At 33.1% G+C, this 17,013-nt stretch overlaps 1 protein-coding gene across 6 annotated transcripts in view; it reads left to right on the top strand.

Annotated features, from left to right (window-relative positions):
- Nucleotides 1-17,013, top strand: part of LOC145267012 (uncharacterized) — a 360,917-nt gene that overhangs the window by 236,869 nt on the left and 107,035 nt on the right. The gene's annotated exons all lie outside the window — the stretch shown is intronic.

The following is a 17,013-nucleotide window of genomic DNA, read 5'->3' on the forward strand; positions in this document are numbered from 1 at the left end:
TGGAAAAAAAAATCATCTGATACTTGTATCATTTCTTTGAAATTCAATTGTTTTATATATTATCTTACACGTAATTAATTTATGTCAAAATATAGACATTCTGAACTAATTTTATTTATTATCCAGTTCATTTCATAAAAATAATAAGAAATTTGAAGGTGAAGTAAAAGCCTTAAATTAATTAAATGATATTAAAGACGGGCTTAGGTCAGAGGAAGAGAGATGTGTTCAGAACAAAAGACTTTAATGGTATGGCCATGTTGAAAGATTCGATGAAAGGTTTTTGGTTAGAAGATGCAGAAACAGTTAAAAAAAAAAAACAGGTTACTTGCCTCTTTATGAGACAGTTATAAACAAGGTCAGAGCAGGTTGAGTTCATAGGGGAAGTCAGTTTTGTTAATTTACGATGGATGTCCATTACAAAACACATTAAGTTTCATGAAGGCTTAAGTTTGTAAACACTCTTTCTGTATATAACTTTTTCTTTTAATTCCTTTTCTAAGTAAAATTATTTAACTGTCTACATAGCTGCTGTTCCATTTCTTCAAAATTAATTAAGCTTTCAGAGCTTATATTTGATTGGATATTTTTGTTTTATGCAATAATTGATTTCTTTTGGGGTCTAAAAATCCCAGTATAAAGAACATTCCAAAAAACACCAAGGGGTTGAAAAAATCAGGTCCAAATTCTGTAGGATATTTTTTTTACAAGGGAGTCACTACTTATTAAGGCCCGAAGACCACTCGAGGACGAGGGTTATGAATATAAGGTAGTAGTGTAGTAATCATTGTGTAGATTTGGTAGAATTTGGATTATTTAAGGGGACGGTTCAACAAGAACTTGTTTACATTGTACTTGAATGCTGTCATATTATAATTGGCTGGAAATCAGGTCAGTGGAACAGTGTTCCACAGGTGGACAGTTCTAGGAAAGAAACTTTGTTCATGGAATCTGCATTTAGATTTAGGCATAGATCGAGTAAGAAAAATTGTTGATAGTAGTTGTACCTAGACAAGTGCAAGTGCTTTTTGTGAAAGTTTGGCAAAGGGGGACCATAGAATGGAGCTCAGACAAGAACTTGCCATGAAAATAATAATAGAGCAGAGATGAGCTCACAATGTCTCTTCTGTGAGAAAGAGGTTGTAGGGAAGAGAATATAGCATCACCTACTAGATTTCGAAGTCGATTTTGAACTCTATCAGAGCAAGATGGGTTGCACTGAGCAGGTCTTGCTTAGATGTGGCAACTACTGCATTTTATGACATATTTTCCGCTTATACAGAGAGAAGATTGCATTGGCAATCTATTATTATAGGATCTATTATGTTTGCTGACCTCCTCATAAAAACAGAATGGATCATGTGACATTCATGAACCCATACAGTTCGAGCTCCTCTGCTTCTTTTTTGTAAAAGAAAAGAAAAAAACTCACCTTTGCTTTCTTACTATTTGTCTAGCATCAAACAGAATTACTATGAGTTAAGTATTTTTTGAAGAACTTTACATCTGCGGAATACATTACACAGATTGCTTCCCTTAGAACTACAACATGGTCCTCTTCAAATCTAATATCAATAAATAGATGTTATAAACTGTCCTCATGAATCATTAACCTTTATCCTCAAGTGGCTCTTAGCCTTTATAAATGATAGCTCATCAGAGAAAAAAAACTTTTAAAGATATTGGTTGGCTTTTATTTGAGGTTATAACATTAAAAATCAAATTTGTTATTTTTGGATTATTTGAACTACTGTTTCCTTCTTAGTGTTATTTTCACAAATGTTTTGATCGATGTAACCTTCAACCATCTTGTGATGTATCTTGTCAAACTCTAGAATCTGCACAGAATTTTGAACGGAAACTTTCATTTAATCCATGAGACTAGCATGCTCTCATTCCATCAGTCATGACTGGATAGAAGTCCTAAAAAATTCGCAATTGTATTTTGAGTATCACCCACACTAAGAATTGAACCTTCAACCTTCAGAAGTGTGTAATTTATAACTTGACTTTGTCTCACTTTAATCCAACGGTTTTCGCTCAACAAGATACACCTGAAAAAGAAAGTCAGATGTTATAGTGACCGAAACATTGTGAAACTAACATTCAAGATGAGAGCAGTAGTTTGAATAATAGAAATTATCAATCCTCATCTCAAAAATTCAGAAACATGATAGTTCTGTTCTACTTTACACATCTTTCTTCATTGTGAGTGATATTGAGATAGCATAAACACTGCATCTAATAAAAAAAAGAATCTACTTATTTAATTATTTTAGATTTCCCCACTAAATTCAACCACGATTGTGGAATAGCTTTGAATAATTTTTTTCTTAGTAAGCATTTGATATACATTATTCTTTTCGTAAAAAGGTAAATTAAACCAGATTTCTGTTGGATGAATTTTTCCAGTTTCTGTGTTTAAACAATTTGTAAACTAATTTGTTTCTGCAATATGACACCGCAACTTTTCCTCTTTATATCAGCCAAGCATGGCCGACATTAAACCAGATGCATCAACAAACAAATGATTTCTCTTTTTGCACGTTTTCTAGCAGACAGTCATTGATTTAAAAAAAAAAATAATAATCTGAAATTATGCATATTATATATATATATAAAGATGTTTTAAATATATGTAGAAAAAGATTATAATGTATATTTTCATGTTTTTTGTTTTGTTCTGTTTTGTTTTTATAGATACTTTTGTTTGCATTTTCACTGTAATAACGACCCAGGCATAAAACACTGCATGTGCACGCACACACATATACAACAGCTCGAATATTCAATCAATATTTTTGGCACCATTACTATTCAAAACATTATCATAAGCATGAGTATATTCACTATTAGTACCTTATTTTGTACATACTATGTTAAGGGAATTTCTATTTCAGAAATTAGAATATATTTATCAATATGGAAATCAAGATTAATTTTTTTCATGGAAATCACTCCAGACAAAGCATGAAGCCACTTGATGTAAGAGCTAAAAAAAATACTTAAAAGGTCAAAAACTAGAGAACGATACATGTTAGATATACATATTCCATGAAACTCCTTGATGTAAGGAACTAACTCCTTATATTTGTACAGATTATTAATAGTTCAATAAAATGTTGTTCCTATTTAAAATTCATTAAAAATTTCTTACCATAAAACGCACATTTTCCATAGTTGTTTATTATGAGAATGGTTACATCTAATAATAAATCTTAAACAAAATAATAAGTAACTCTGAATGCTGCAAATAGTCAAATGGTTTGTCTCGCATGAACAGATTATTAACATTATCAATTGATAACATTTTTTATCATTAATTTAATACTAATCCTAGAAATGGATTTGTAATTTTGCTTAGAAATGTGATTGTTTTTTTTATTAACTGTTCTAAATTTTTTATTTTTAAATGGTTTGCTTAAGTTGTTTTATAGTTACTGGCTGTTTTAAACTTTAATCATAAACTTTAAATTTTACAAGCTTAACTCTTCTTGCTTTTAAATCTTGCTCTCCGCTTGTGAAAATTGCAGTTTTTAGATTTGTTCACAGTTGACCGGTCATGCTTAAGTTTTTGCAATAAATGCATTGATTGAATGACTACATCTTATTTTACATGCATTTAAACCTCCTAGGCAATAAAAATAAAAGCCATTCTTAACATGGGGAAAGGAGAGCACTATGTTTGAATTAATCACCTGGTAGTCTTTGCTTTGGCATCTTTCAACTGCTTTTGTAACCTGCCAGAAAGCTACTGGAGAACAAGTGAGTATTGAGAAAAAATGCTGGTGTCTCACAGGGTTCCATCCTGAGCGCAACTCTTTTTGATCTCCATCAATGATCTCCTAAATCGCATTCTTAAATCATTTGTAGATATTTATGTAGCCGACACTACCATCTATGGCAATACTTCAAAGGCCAACAATGACTAAGATATCCTTGATGTTCCCTCTCTTCTGACCTTGAGCACATAGTGTAATGAGGGAAAAGGTTATTGGTTAATTTTAATGCATCTAAAACCAAGCTCCTCTCATTCCATCATCAATGCTCTGACTCTCACCTGGCCTCAATTGAAATGAATGGTTCTCATCTAGCGGAAGCACCATGTTTTGGCAAGCTTCTGTGATTGATCTTTACTTCTGATCTGAACACATATATCAAATCAGTTGCCAAGACTGCCAGAGAAATGGTTGGATCATTTTATCTCGCCAGTAGATATCTCATTGCTGATGCAATTTTATACCTCTATAAGAGCCAAGTACATCCTAGGATGGAGTACTGTTGCCACACCTAGGCAGGAGCTGCTCTCAGAATCTTATCTTGCCTTGACAGAGTGCAAAACTGTCTTCAAAACCTAGTAGATAATGCCCTTTTTTTCTTCTCTGCAATCTCTTTTTCACCAAAGAAACATTGCGAGCCTTTCTCTGCTTTATCATTATTTTCATGGCAAGTGCTCGACTGAGCTCCAATCCATGGTGCCCCTTTGTTAAACTTTCACAAAAAGCACTCGCCTAGGTACCACTACTATCAACAATTTCCCTTACTCTATCTGTGCTTCAATCTAAACGGAGATTCCATGAACAAAGCTTCTTTCCTAGAACTGCCTGCCTATGGAATTCTGTTTCGCTGGCCCTCTTTCCAGCTGACTACAATATGGTCATTTTCAAGTCCAATGTAAACAAGTTCTTATTGAACAGCTCCTAAATAATCAAATTATACCCAATTTCCACCACAAACAGTTGCTACACTGTTGTCCTAGTGATCACCATACACTCATTAACTCCTATCCTCGAGTGGTCTTTAGGCCTTGATACGTAGTGACTCATCTCTAAAAAGGAAAAGTATAGATATTGTATGCTTTTAATTAACAAAAATATTCTTCAATGATTTTTTTAAAAATAACTTCAATTAGTTGTGTGTGCTCCTCATGATGACATAAATTGGTCGACATGAACCTGTGGCGGGTCTTGAGTTTGACATGTCTGGTCTAGATGGTTTAAATGAGTTGGAGTGGCTTTTTCTAGTGCAAAATCTATACCTCAAAGCATATGGCAGCAACAATTTTTTATTCTTCTTAAAAGAAGCCATGTGCAGAGATTGGAGTGTAGGAAATTTTTTTTTATAAGGTAGTCACCACTTACCAAGGCCCGGAAGCCACTCAGGGATGAGGGTGATTGCGTGTACAGCACGTTTGAAGTAAGAAAGTGTATTACCATAACATTTTGCAACAGACACAAATCATCAACTCATTTAAACTTTGGAGGCAATTCTTAACAGAAATATATATTAAAAGGTCAAATATGTCCATCTATATGTTTCTCGGAATTTATAAAGAGGCAATATAAACAAATTTCTTTGTATAATTATTGTTCTTTGAAATTATTTCGAACTATTTATCTACTGTAGTGACTATAAACTTTATTAATAACTTTATCTAATTTTGCCATTTTTTTTTTTACTGATATTTTTAGGTGTTGAATTTTTGTTATCTAAAGCATTTATTTTATTTCTGTGAATATTTCGATTACTAGAAAATCATTCATTTCTAAACCTTTTATGTTTTATGCATTTTTAAAATCATCAAATTTAATTTCCTTGATATTTATTCTATCATTAGAAGACAAGCAACTAAAAATAAAATTTACGCGAAAGACACAAGTGGTACAAAGGATACAATCGTAAATTATAGAATAGTCTAAACTGTGGTCAAATCCAATCAGATGTGCTGCATTTTTTACAGTGTTTCCAATAAATATCGTTTTGCTATTAAATAACCAAAATAAAACAACTGACTATTTTATCAGGAAATAAAAAATATGTTTAAGGCTCCTAAAATTTGTAGTAGAATTGTTCATAAGGACCCATGGCGCAGTGGTTAGAGTACTTGGAAAAATCAGTTGTAAAAAGTGATATTCTCCTGAAAGTTGAAGGTTCAATCCTCAATGTGGGTGACCAAAAAACACAATAGCGAATCACTTAGGACCTCTATCCAGTCATGGCTGATGGAACAAGAGCACACTATCCCTGTGAAGTAAATAAAGGGTTCTGCTCGAAATTCCATCCAAATTCCCAAGTTCAACAGAAATGTTCCCAAGTTCGACAAGATACACCTGAAGAAGGTCGGAGGTTATATCGACCAAAACGTTGTGAAAATCACACTCAAGATGAGAACAGTAGTCCAATGAATCCGAATAATATGAATAACCAATCCTCATCTCAAAAATTTAAAAACGTCAACTTACTATTTTATCATAATTATTCACTTTTTTAAATTACTCGCATTGTATTTTTAAATGAAATAATTATTTATTGTTCACATCATTTCTTTTTACAAATTTCACAGTTCAAAACTTAGCTAAAATTTTGTACAAGTATTTGTGTTTATAAGAAGTTGTTGAATGGTAACAAAAAGTAAAATTAACCTACTTATATCTTTAGAAATAATGGAATATTACACATATTTTACAATGTTTAATTTATTACCCGTAAACATTTACAAATTCAATTATTTTGAACAAGACGAATGTTTCTATACAATCACATGCCATGAAAATGTTGCCTTTTTTAAATTAGTTTAACTTTTAGTGTGGATACTCCATAAATCTTTACAAACAAATAGTGATTATAATTTTTAATTGGTTCATGACAGTTTTTTTTTTTAGGTTTCAACCATGTTGTTTGTCTATATTAGACTACAGTGGCACAAAAACAGTCACCATTTCAACATTTGGGTGCTATGTTAAAAATGTTTGAATAAAAATTAAATCTTAGCCAATAAAACACTTGAAATATGATTGACAATCAGTATTTCAGAAAATAATGTGAAATTTTCTTAAGTGTCAATCAAAGGAGCATACTGATTTTAAGTACTTTGTCACCTACAATTAAATGTAATTAAAAAATAAAATGCTGATCAGGATAAAAATGTTTAAACCAATGAAATCGATAGAAAGTAAAAAATATTCTAACAAAGCAACCAATAATTATACATGTTCCTTTTGTCAGAAAACTTCATATGTAAGAGCTCCTTTTTTTCTGCTATCCTTGTAATTAATACATTTTTGTTTTATACAAGGAGCATATTCAAGTCTGTTTTTGCAATCATATGAGGCAAATATTTATCTGTGTCATTAAATGATTGATTTTAATATTCAATGCTAATCAAAATTTTATTTTTGATTAATCATAGAGGGGTGTGGCTTTTTAATTTCATACGCGAATCCTAACACCGCCAGCCAAAACTCCAGGACAAATCTAATCCTTCATGGACTTGTGGGGTTTCTAGAAATGCCAGTGAATCATATGATATTAAATACCTTTCATAATTTACTGTGAAAAATACCTATATTGACTGAATTTAATCATCAAAAGTTTATAGATATTCACAAGTATTAATGGCTTCAGATAATTAATTTCAATGAAATTACAGCCCAAAAATATACCTTTGGGGGTCCTTAGAAACCCCACCAGGCTTCCGTGTCTCTACTTCAGTTCTATCTTGTTTTGGTGCAATTCTAATAATTTTTTGTATAATCTACATATCAAATAATTTTTCCATTTCTGATATAATTTATTTATGCTTTTTTGTGAAAATACAATAATAATGTAATTTTTTCAATAAAAGTGGTTTTCAATATTTTCATTTCTTATATGTAAAGTGAATTTAAAATGTCTACCAAGTCCGAGACTAGTGCTGAATTTATAACACCGCATGATGACCGGTGTTCCACTTTTTTCCAACCCGTCTCATTGGTCATTCCTATTCTCTACATGCCCCCACCCAACCTTATGACTGCAACACCAGTGTTTTGTGGTCACTTGTTGGGAAAGTTTTGTGTGGTTTGTGAGTTGGTCCTCACATTTGTGGGGATAATGATCTTGGTGGTCATGTTACTCTCATGCTGTGTCATGGGATCAGACTCATTGGTTTATGCCTGATCATGTCTCGGTTATCCATCTCTATATCTGTGTCAGATTTGTCGTCTGCCATCACTACGTCATCATCCGTCTTTTCCACATCCATCCTATAGGTAGTTGGTATTAGTATGTCGCTAGTGCATCCCAATACTTCCAATATTTCAGGGTCACTCAAGCATATTTAAGCACCAGTATCCATGATGGCCTGGATATGGTGTATTCAATTGCAAGTCCCCTTACTTAAGTCGCACCCAAATTTGGCATGGGACTTCGGTATCAAAGATACTTTGACTTTTATCAATGAAGGCGGTTTGAGGGAGGAGTCTTCTTTTAAATCTACCTTTACTCAATGCAAAATGTGGTATTGCTGCTAATTTGTTTTTGTTCACAAAACGTTAGGCGTCCTCTTCCTCTGCTGCTAAGTATTTTTGACTGGTGTCATGTTGAATCACCTGTTGACTCCGTTGTCGACTTCTCTAGTTTTTGACACAGTTTTGTGCATCCGAGTTCCCTCGCTGGACAGTTCTTCCATCCTTTTAGCCCATTGAGGTGTAATGTCCTCCCACACCTTTCACACGATTTATTTTGAAGGGTTCTGGGTTCCTCCCTCTCCTGAGACAATTTCTTCTCAGACCTCATTGAGCCAAATGTCAAACGCTCATTTAGGCTGCTCTGCAAGTGAGGAGTCAACCGATCCTTTGTCTCTAGATAAATTTCTGTTCCACTGTTGTCAAAATATTGGTTTTGATCAACAGCTTGCACTAGTATTTTGTATTTGCAAGTCCAGCTATGAGTTGACCAGCCACCATGTCCTTCGAATAGTTTATAGTTAGTCAGCAGCTCTCGGTTGGACACTGGACAGTAAAATTGCAAAACTTTGCTTGAGATCGAAGCTTTGCTAAAAACTGTGTGGGACCCCCCCCCCTTCTTCTTGTCTTATATTGTGGAATCTATGTCTATGATGTAGACCTTTCACCACAATGAGTGGTATATGTGGTAGGAGCTGTCCTTCTGTGGCTATATTCAGAGCTTCGGGCCCTACTAGTTCAAACTAAAGTCTGTTTATCTTATTCGAGCAAGCTGTTCTTAATTTGTCACGTGTTTCTACGGGATCGGTTAAACCACACATTTGTTTGTACCAGGTCCATGTGTCAATGAATAATGTCCAGTCCCTGTTGGTGTAATTTTCCTCAGTCAAAGGTCTGTCCAGTTTTTTAGTGTGGGGCCGGTTCGACACATTTTCCTTGCCAGCACAAAGCTCATTTTCTTTCTGTAAATTTATCAACTGCTGAACTCGTTGTGAGTAATGTTCATCATCGCGTTGTCCTGACGCGATCACTATTCCAATTTCAGTAAGAAAACAATCCTGTAGAAATATATCCTGTTCATAGCACCATGTAAAGTTGACTTTAAAAAAATTTACCGAGTCCGAGACTAGCGCTGAATTTATAACACCACATGATGACTGGTGTTCCACTTTATTCCGACCCATTTCATCGGTCATTCCAATTCTCTACATTCTCACAAAAGAACTGAAGATTACAATATGTATTTATCTGACTTGGTCTTGTAGCTAATTTTAAGCACGCCGTCCATGACGGGTTAATGAGATAGTATTTCGATATTCATCAGTTGACCCACATTTGACTGTAAAAGGATTAAGTGAATAAAGAAATCTGCTTGAGGATTGAACCTTCAACCTTAAGGAGAATATCACTTTACAATTGAATATTTCCAAGTACTCTAACCACTGCGCCACGGGTCTTTTTTATTGTTATTGCATTTACACCCCAAACAAGGCACAGTACAATTTTGACGTAGGGGACTACTATCTGGAACATAATTTGTATGGGTACTATGTAGGGAGTTGAGCAGCAAAATGTCTGTTTACATTACACTTGAACTTCTGCATGTCAGTACAGTCAAGGAAGCAGGAACCCAGAAGGAAATTCCAAAGTCTAGCAGTCCTAGGGGAGAAACTATTAGAGTAGAAAGCTTTCTTACATCTAGGAATTTCTACTGTGTAGGGGTGAGATTTTGCTGTTTGTTGGATATATTTACATCAAGGAGGTACAAGGGCTTGTAGTTCATCGGAGCACCTACATTTTACAATGTAAAATAGGAAGAGGGAGGCAACATTTCATCGATGGGACAGCGGTTGAACCTAGCTGATAGTATGGGACCTGTGACGTTGACGACTTTTTTTTTTTAACCCTGTCTAAGAGGGAGAAACTAGTAGCAGATGCACCAGCCCAAATGTGGCAACAATACTCCATATATGGGCGATTGGTGGCCTTGTAGAGGTACAGAATACTCTCAAGTGTAAGTAACTTTTTAGCATAGTAGAGAGAGCCCACTTTCTTTGCAGCAGCCTTAGCAATGCCCTCAATATATCTGTTCCAACTCGTGTTTCCTGTGATCGTTAAGCCGAAGAGTTTAAACAGAGTACTTTCAGGTAATGTATCTTTTGCCATAGCTATTCGTGGTTGAGAAGGTTTCTTGTAATTATTAAAGGAAAGAAGCTTAGTCTTGGCAGCATTGAGTGCGACCATCCATTTTTGTTCTAATTTCACTATAGACTGGAGGGCTCCATGTAGTGTTTCTGCCATTTCCTTGGATACATGTTCAATCGCTTTTCCCTCATGTTTGTTATAGAGTGTGGTCAGCAAATGTACCCATCTTGGAGACAATTTTTTCAGGGAGGTCATTTAGGAATATTAGGAATAATAAAGGTCCAAGGATTGACCCCCTGAGGTACGTCCACATTTATATCATATTGTTTTGCAAGTACTTTGAAACGTTGTGAAAATGACACTCAAGATGAGAACAGTAGTCTGAAGAATCCAAATAATACGAATAACCATTCCTGATCTCAAAAATTCAGCAACACGATATGAAAGTTGTAACGCCTACCTATGACTTCTTTGCGGCATTCAAGTAATTGTGCCATGGCACAGTGGTTGGGAACTACTGTTTTATGTAATAGCATTGCTTTTTACTAATTGCTGAAGTGTCTTAATCACCAAGTATCCTATATTTACAGACGTCACGAGTTCAAACTCCATTTCTATTCTGTTTTGGTCTGAAATTGAACTTTTCAAATCACAATATTAAGTAGATTGTTTACTTTAACTTTTATTTTTTTAATCTAATCCATATAAATTATAGAGATTAGAACCCGAGGCCACACCACGTAGTCCTGTTAGTTTTTTTATGTGTTTTACAAATATTATAATGGAATAAGTTCTGATGAACTCATAGCACTTGTGCTCCTTTGACATACATACCTCTGACTAACCTGACAAGCAGCAAAATCTCTAAAAGTTTAAGTATTGTAGTATCCACACTAAAAACTGGACTGTTTAAAATATAAGAGTGGTATGGCAAGGAAGAAATACTACACTAGCCAAACACTGAATTTTATTTAACTACAAATAACTGTTTGTTGCTGCTGCTGTGCACATAAAACAACACTGACACATGATCTCTTGTTTATCCTGTAATTTGGTGATCCGGCTAATTTCTTTTAATCCTTTTATTTTCTTATTCAGTTCCGAAGCTAAAGATTTCTTTTACCCCTTCTCTCTTTTCACAATTTTTCTTTGGATTTTCATTTTTTTTTTTTTTTTTGTCTTTGGTTGTTTCCCCTTTTTAACACATCTTTTGGTGCTTCTGCAGAATAGCAGAATTTGAAACTAATGCATTTCAGGTAAAAGCACTGTTACCTACTTACATGTCATTTCAAAATTATAAATTCTAAAACATTATCAAAAATGATCCAGTAAAAAAATAATCACAAATAAAATTCATTGAATTATAGAGTTTTATCATGTTTTAATGTGAGACAATTCTTTGCAAACAATTCTGTATGGCAAACTGCCTTATCTCCCTTGCTTTCAATTAAAATCCATCATTTAAAAATACAAAATATTGACCGGTCTTGTGCATGATTTTTTGCAAAAACTAGATCTAGCACATTTACTGAATCATTTTTCATAATTTTTTAAATATATACTAGTTTCGACATGTAAGTACATAATAGTTGTTGTTTTCTTTTTTTTAAATTTGAAATGCATTTCTTTCAATTCTATTCTGCAGAAACACCCATCTTTTTTATACTTTGGAATTTTTTAAATTAGGCTTTATGTATTTAAGTATTTCAGACATCTTGGTTCTTGTTTCAGTCACTGTAACCTCTGATTTTCTTCAGTTGCAGTTTTTTTTTTCTTCGTCAAACTCTGTAAACTGATTTTCAAATTAAATCCTTTATTGGATTCTTGTCGTTCTGTTAGCCATGACCTGGTAGAAGTGTAAATTATTATGTTATTATCATCTGTAGCAAGCATTGAATCTTTAAACTCTATGAGGCTGTCACTTAGAAATGGACCCATGGTGGAACGGTTTAATGTGTTGATCAAAATCAACTATAAGTGATATTATAAATTAAAATGTAAACAACAAAAACAACTAAAATTTGTAGAGAGTCTGAAGTTTTAAAAACTTTTAACATAACATTGTAACATAACCTCTCTGAAAATACACATACATGCACAATTTAAGTCTGCCCAAAAGGAGGTAATTAAGAAAAAAATCACAATTACCTTCCTTTAATAAGTGGCTGGAAATCAGATTAAATGATAATATTAAAATATGTGTGTGTACCTCTGGGTAACATTTGAAACAAAAGAAAAAAGATGAAGGGGTAAAAAGTCAAGAAAAAAAACAAAGAAGAGTAAAACTGTTGTCTCTACAGATTTTTCTCTTCTTTGTTAATCACACTTTTACCCACCACTTTATTATGTATTTAGCTCTATTGTTATGTACTTGTTATTAGCTTTATTATGTACTTAGCTCAATAAAATTCTCTTTTTGTCCTCTCATGTGCTGAATAGTATAAACATCGTCTTCAAGTCCAATGTTAACAAATTCCTAATGAACCGCCCTTTTAAGTAAACACTTCATCAAATCTCCACACTAACGTAATGTACTTGCAATAACCCTTATCCCTGAGTGCCTTCCGGGCCTTGATAAGTGGTGACCACTGTGTAAAAAAAAAAAAAAAAAAGGCTACTCCAAAATGTAGCTAAAACTAAGTTTGTTTACCTCATGTATCAGACTAGCAGGGCTATCCAGCATTAACCGAAACAAAAGTGTAACATAACTTCTATTCCTCTCTCTCCACTCCCATCTTTCTTCTTTGCTCAGCCTATTCCTCTCTCTGAACATGCCCAATTCAAGTCAGCCTAAGGGAGATAATTAAGAAAAAAAGTGAGTTACTTACCTTTTAGTAAGTGGTTGCGAAACCGATTCTATGATGATAATGAAATAAGTGTGTACCTCTGGATAATATTAAATGATATGAATGACAATTTGACCCCCAAATAATGATTCTTTTTCATTACATTTTAGATAGTGTAAGTCCGGAGTTATGCTGATTAAAAATAAATTTTAAAAAAAAACAGAACACTAATTTTGTGGTTGTGTATTTTTCAACTTTTATTCATACATGCAGACATTTTTCCTTTATATAATAGATTACTTTATTTTGAAATTTTAATCATCAATAAATAATTTCTTGGTTTCACCATTTAGCTAATGTACATTATTGTCTTTTGCTTTTTAATCAATAACTGGTTAGTGAAATCGCCAACATATATTAGTGATAATGCAAAACTATTTATAAAAATGAATAGAGTATTCTTCAGTGGCTGACAGTATTTGTATAAACATTGAGATTTTGCTTGCTTATGACACATGCTTCAAGGCCGAACAGTTATCGTCAAGAGGACAATGGAATTTTAATCCTGCCTTTATGCACTTGCCTGTCTAATAACAGCGTAGAAGTGTGAAACGGAGTAACAATCACTCTGTGGATGCTTCTATGCAGAGGACGAAGTCGCCTTTTAATGTAGTTGGCAAAATCATCCTCTATTGTTAGGTAGGAGATTGAAGAAAAGTCGCATGGTCTCCTTTTGCCATGAAATGAAGACACAAAATATTTACATCACAGATACAGATATTAAATTGTAACAGTTTGTAGCAAGAAATGTATGAATAATGTTACTTGCATTTTAGCCTCAAGAATCCTTGATGAGAGGCTGAACATCGGTTTGGCTGTCGCTGAAACCAAGACATGTTTATCATCACGTCCGTATTTGTTGCGAGCTCCAACGAAAAGAGAATGAATGATACAAACCGGAAGTGAAGATAGGCTGTGTCACCCTCTTGTGGCCAAGAATAGTATTACTAGAATTAAGGGGCGATAATCGTGTTCGCTTTGGTAATTGAGAATTGTGTTTAATAGACATTATTCCACCAGAACTGGCTATTCTGAATGAATTATTGATTTTGTAGAAGAATGACAAATGTGAATAAATCTTTATTATTTCTCAATATTATGGCTTTATAGTTATATATACTTCCTCATAACCTCTGGCTTCGATGAAGTGGGGAGACTAAAACTTGCTATGGTTTCAAATGATCTAAAATAATAGCAAGAGGAGAGTTGATTCCAAATATTTCTCATATGTTATATCTCCCCTCTTTTGGAAATAGGTTACGATTATGAATATCTCCAGTATCAAATAATCCTTATACACTGTGAAATTTACTTTATCTATGAAAACCAAAGAGGGGAGATATAACATATGAGTAATATTTGGAATCCAGTTTCCCCTTGCTGTTATTTCAGATCGTTTGAAACCATAGCAGCAAGTTTTAGTCTCCCCTCCATCAAGGTCAGAGGTTTTGGGGAAATATCAGATATTTTGTAAGTCATATGCTACACAAGGAAAACAAATGACTATGATTGAAACATTTTCTGACTGTAAAAAAGTGCCAAAAATAGGCTCTGGATGATCCCCTTAATGTGCGACCTCAAGGGCAAATGTCACATAGCCCACTACACAATTCAAATCATTACTTTTCCAACAAGCCTTCATTTGTTAAATTCTGGTCAATACTCGCTAAGATTTTGAACTTATAAAATTGCCAAAAAAGGTGGTATGTATATAACTGGTAGCCATATAAAATATTCAAATGCTCATATCTTTGGTTCTGTGGGTTGAAATTATGTGAAACTTTACAGGCTTTTTGAAGATTATAATACTATTCTATGGTTAAAATTTTATGATAGTTGGTAAAAGAGACCTATATTTTCAAAACAATAAAATATGGCCAAATTTGCCTACATAGTGTCCTGCAGGCCAGCTTCAGTTTTGCTCCTTCGGTTATCTCCCTTGTGACCTTGCCAGGCCACTAATACATACATATATATATATATATATATATATATATATATATATATATATATATATAAAGTGATATTTTCTCATTGAAAGCATTTGAAAAATTTAAATATATAAGTGTTAATAAAGCCGAACAAATGCATTTTTTTTTAATTAAATAAACATTATTTAATTTGAAAATCAAAAATTTCTAAGAAACCTTTTTCAAGTAGGGACATATAAAGTGTTCATCCCCTCTTTTTTCTTTGACATCGTACCATTTGGTGTTTTTCACGGCGAGGAATGAGATTTCTGTTATATGCAAGTCCTAGGGGGGGGGCATAGGCTCGCTTTTGTAGGTTAAGTGATATTTCCTTGTTGAAGCATTTGAAAAATTTAAATATGAAAGTGTTAATAAAGCCGAAAAAATGTGTTCTTTTAATTTGTTTTTTTAAGTAAATAAATATTAACACATTCATATTTAAATTTTTCAAATGCTTTCAACAAGGAAATATCAGTTAAACTAAAAAGGCGAGACTACAACACTTCTCTCGGATTTACATATAACAGAAATCTCATTTAATCAGAGATTCATGGCCGTAGAAAAGGCACCAAACGGTATGATGTTGAAGAAAAAGTCTTGAAAAAGGTTTCTTTGAAAACCGAAAATTTGTAATTAAACAATATGTTTATTTACTTAAAAAAAAACAAAAAAAACGCATTTGTTTGGCTTTATTAACATTTATATATATATATATATATATATATATATAATAGCGATGATTAATCAGAATCAAGAATACAAAAAATTTGTCCCTATTTTCCAATGCTAAAACGATTTCTTTATTTATATTTTTTTTATTTGATTTTGTCTGAAAAAAATCTGCCACAGTTGGTAGCAATAATAAATATTCATTGATTTAAAACTACCAGTAAAAATAAAGTCAACCCCCCCCCTCACCATGCCTACAAGTGGATTTCTACGTTTTAAAAAATATGTGCACATTTAACATGTGTTTTACAATAATCAGGACAAAATGATAACTTTATAGTTAAATATTTAGAGATTTATAAAGAATCAGAATCTAGTACGGAATTGGTAATTATATCGGCATCAGGAAAATATTGGAATCGTCCTATCACCAAGATATACTTTACTTTATTATTCCTTAATATCATATAGATTCATAATTATATATGTTTTTTAGGTAAATTTGAAGAATTACTCCACCCTCGAAAATTCCTTTAAAATTACCACTTTTATAGGTTTTCGGAGTCGCTGAAAATGAAAATAACGTTTAAAATTACGGCAAACAAGTAGTTTCCAAGATATGAAGAAATGTTTGTTTTAAAAAAGTGGGGGATCTCTTTTCTATAATAATTTAACGTAAAATGAGCACCCACTTTGTGATTTTTGCGGGGAGAGGCTTTCTTTCCACCTTCGGAAAATCCTTTAAAATTACCACTAACGTTTAAAATTTCAAGAAACAAGTAGTTTTCAAGATATGAAGAAATGCACTCTATGTGCCAATATCAACTACAATTTGCAACCCCCTCTGATCCATTCAGGTGGAATAAAAATGGGAGACATTACTTTTGGAATGTTCCTCATATATTGATATAATATTTATATATTAGAGATTGATACCTGTGGTTTCAGGAGGTATGGAAAATTTTGCCTGTTGGTCAGAACACGTGATATTCTTTAGCCCGATGGGCATTATTTCTCTTTACCATCTGAAACCACAGGTATCAATAGCTAATTGAAATGTTACTGTATAGAGAGATATTAAAAGTTGAAATGATATTAATTAAAATAAGAGATATATTGAATCAACTAACTTGTTCGTGAATACAATGTTTCTTCCTT

Source organism: Euprymna scolopes, chromosome 4 (genome assembly GCF_053919585.1).
Source record: "Euprymna scolopes isolate OS-2025 chromosome 4, ASM5391958v1, whole genome shotgun sequence".
NCBI classification, from domain to species: Eukaryota; Metazoa; Mollusca; class Cephalopoda; order Sepiida; family Sepiolidae; genus Euprymna; species Euprymna scolopes.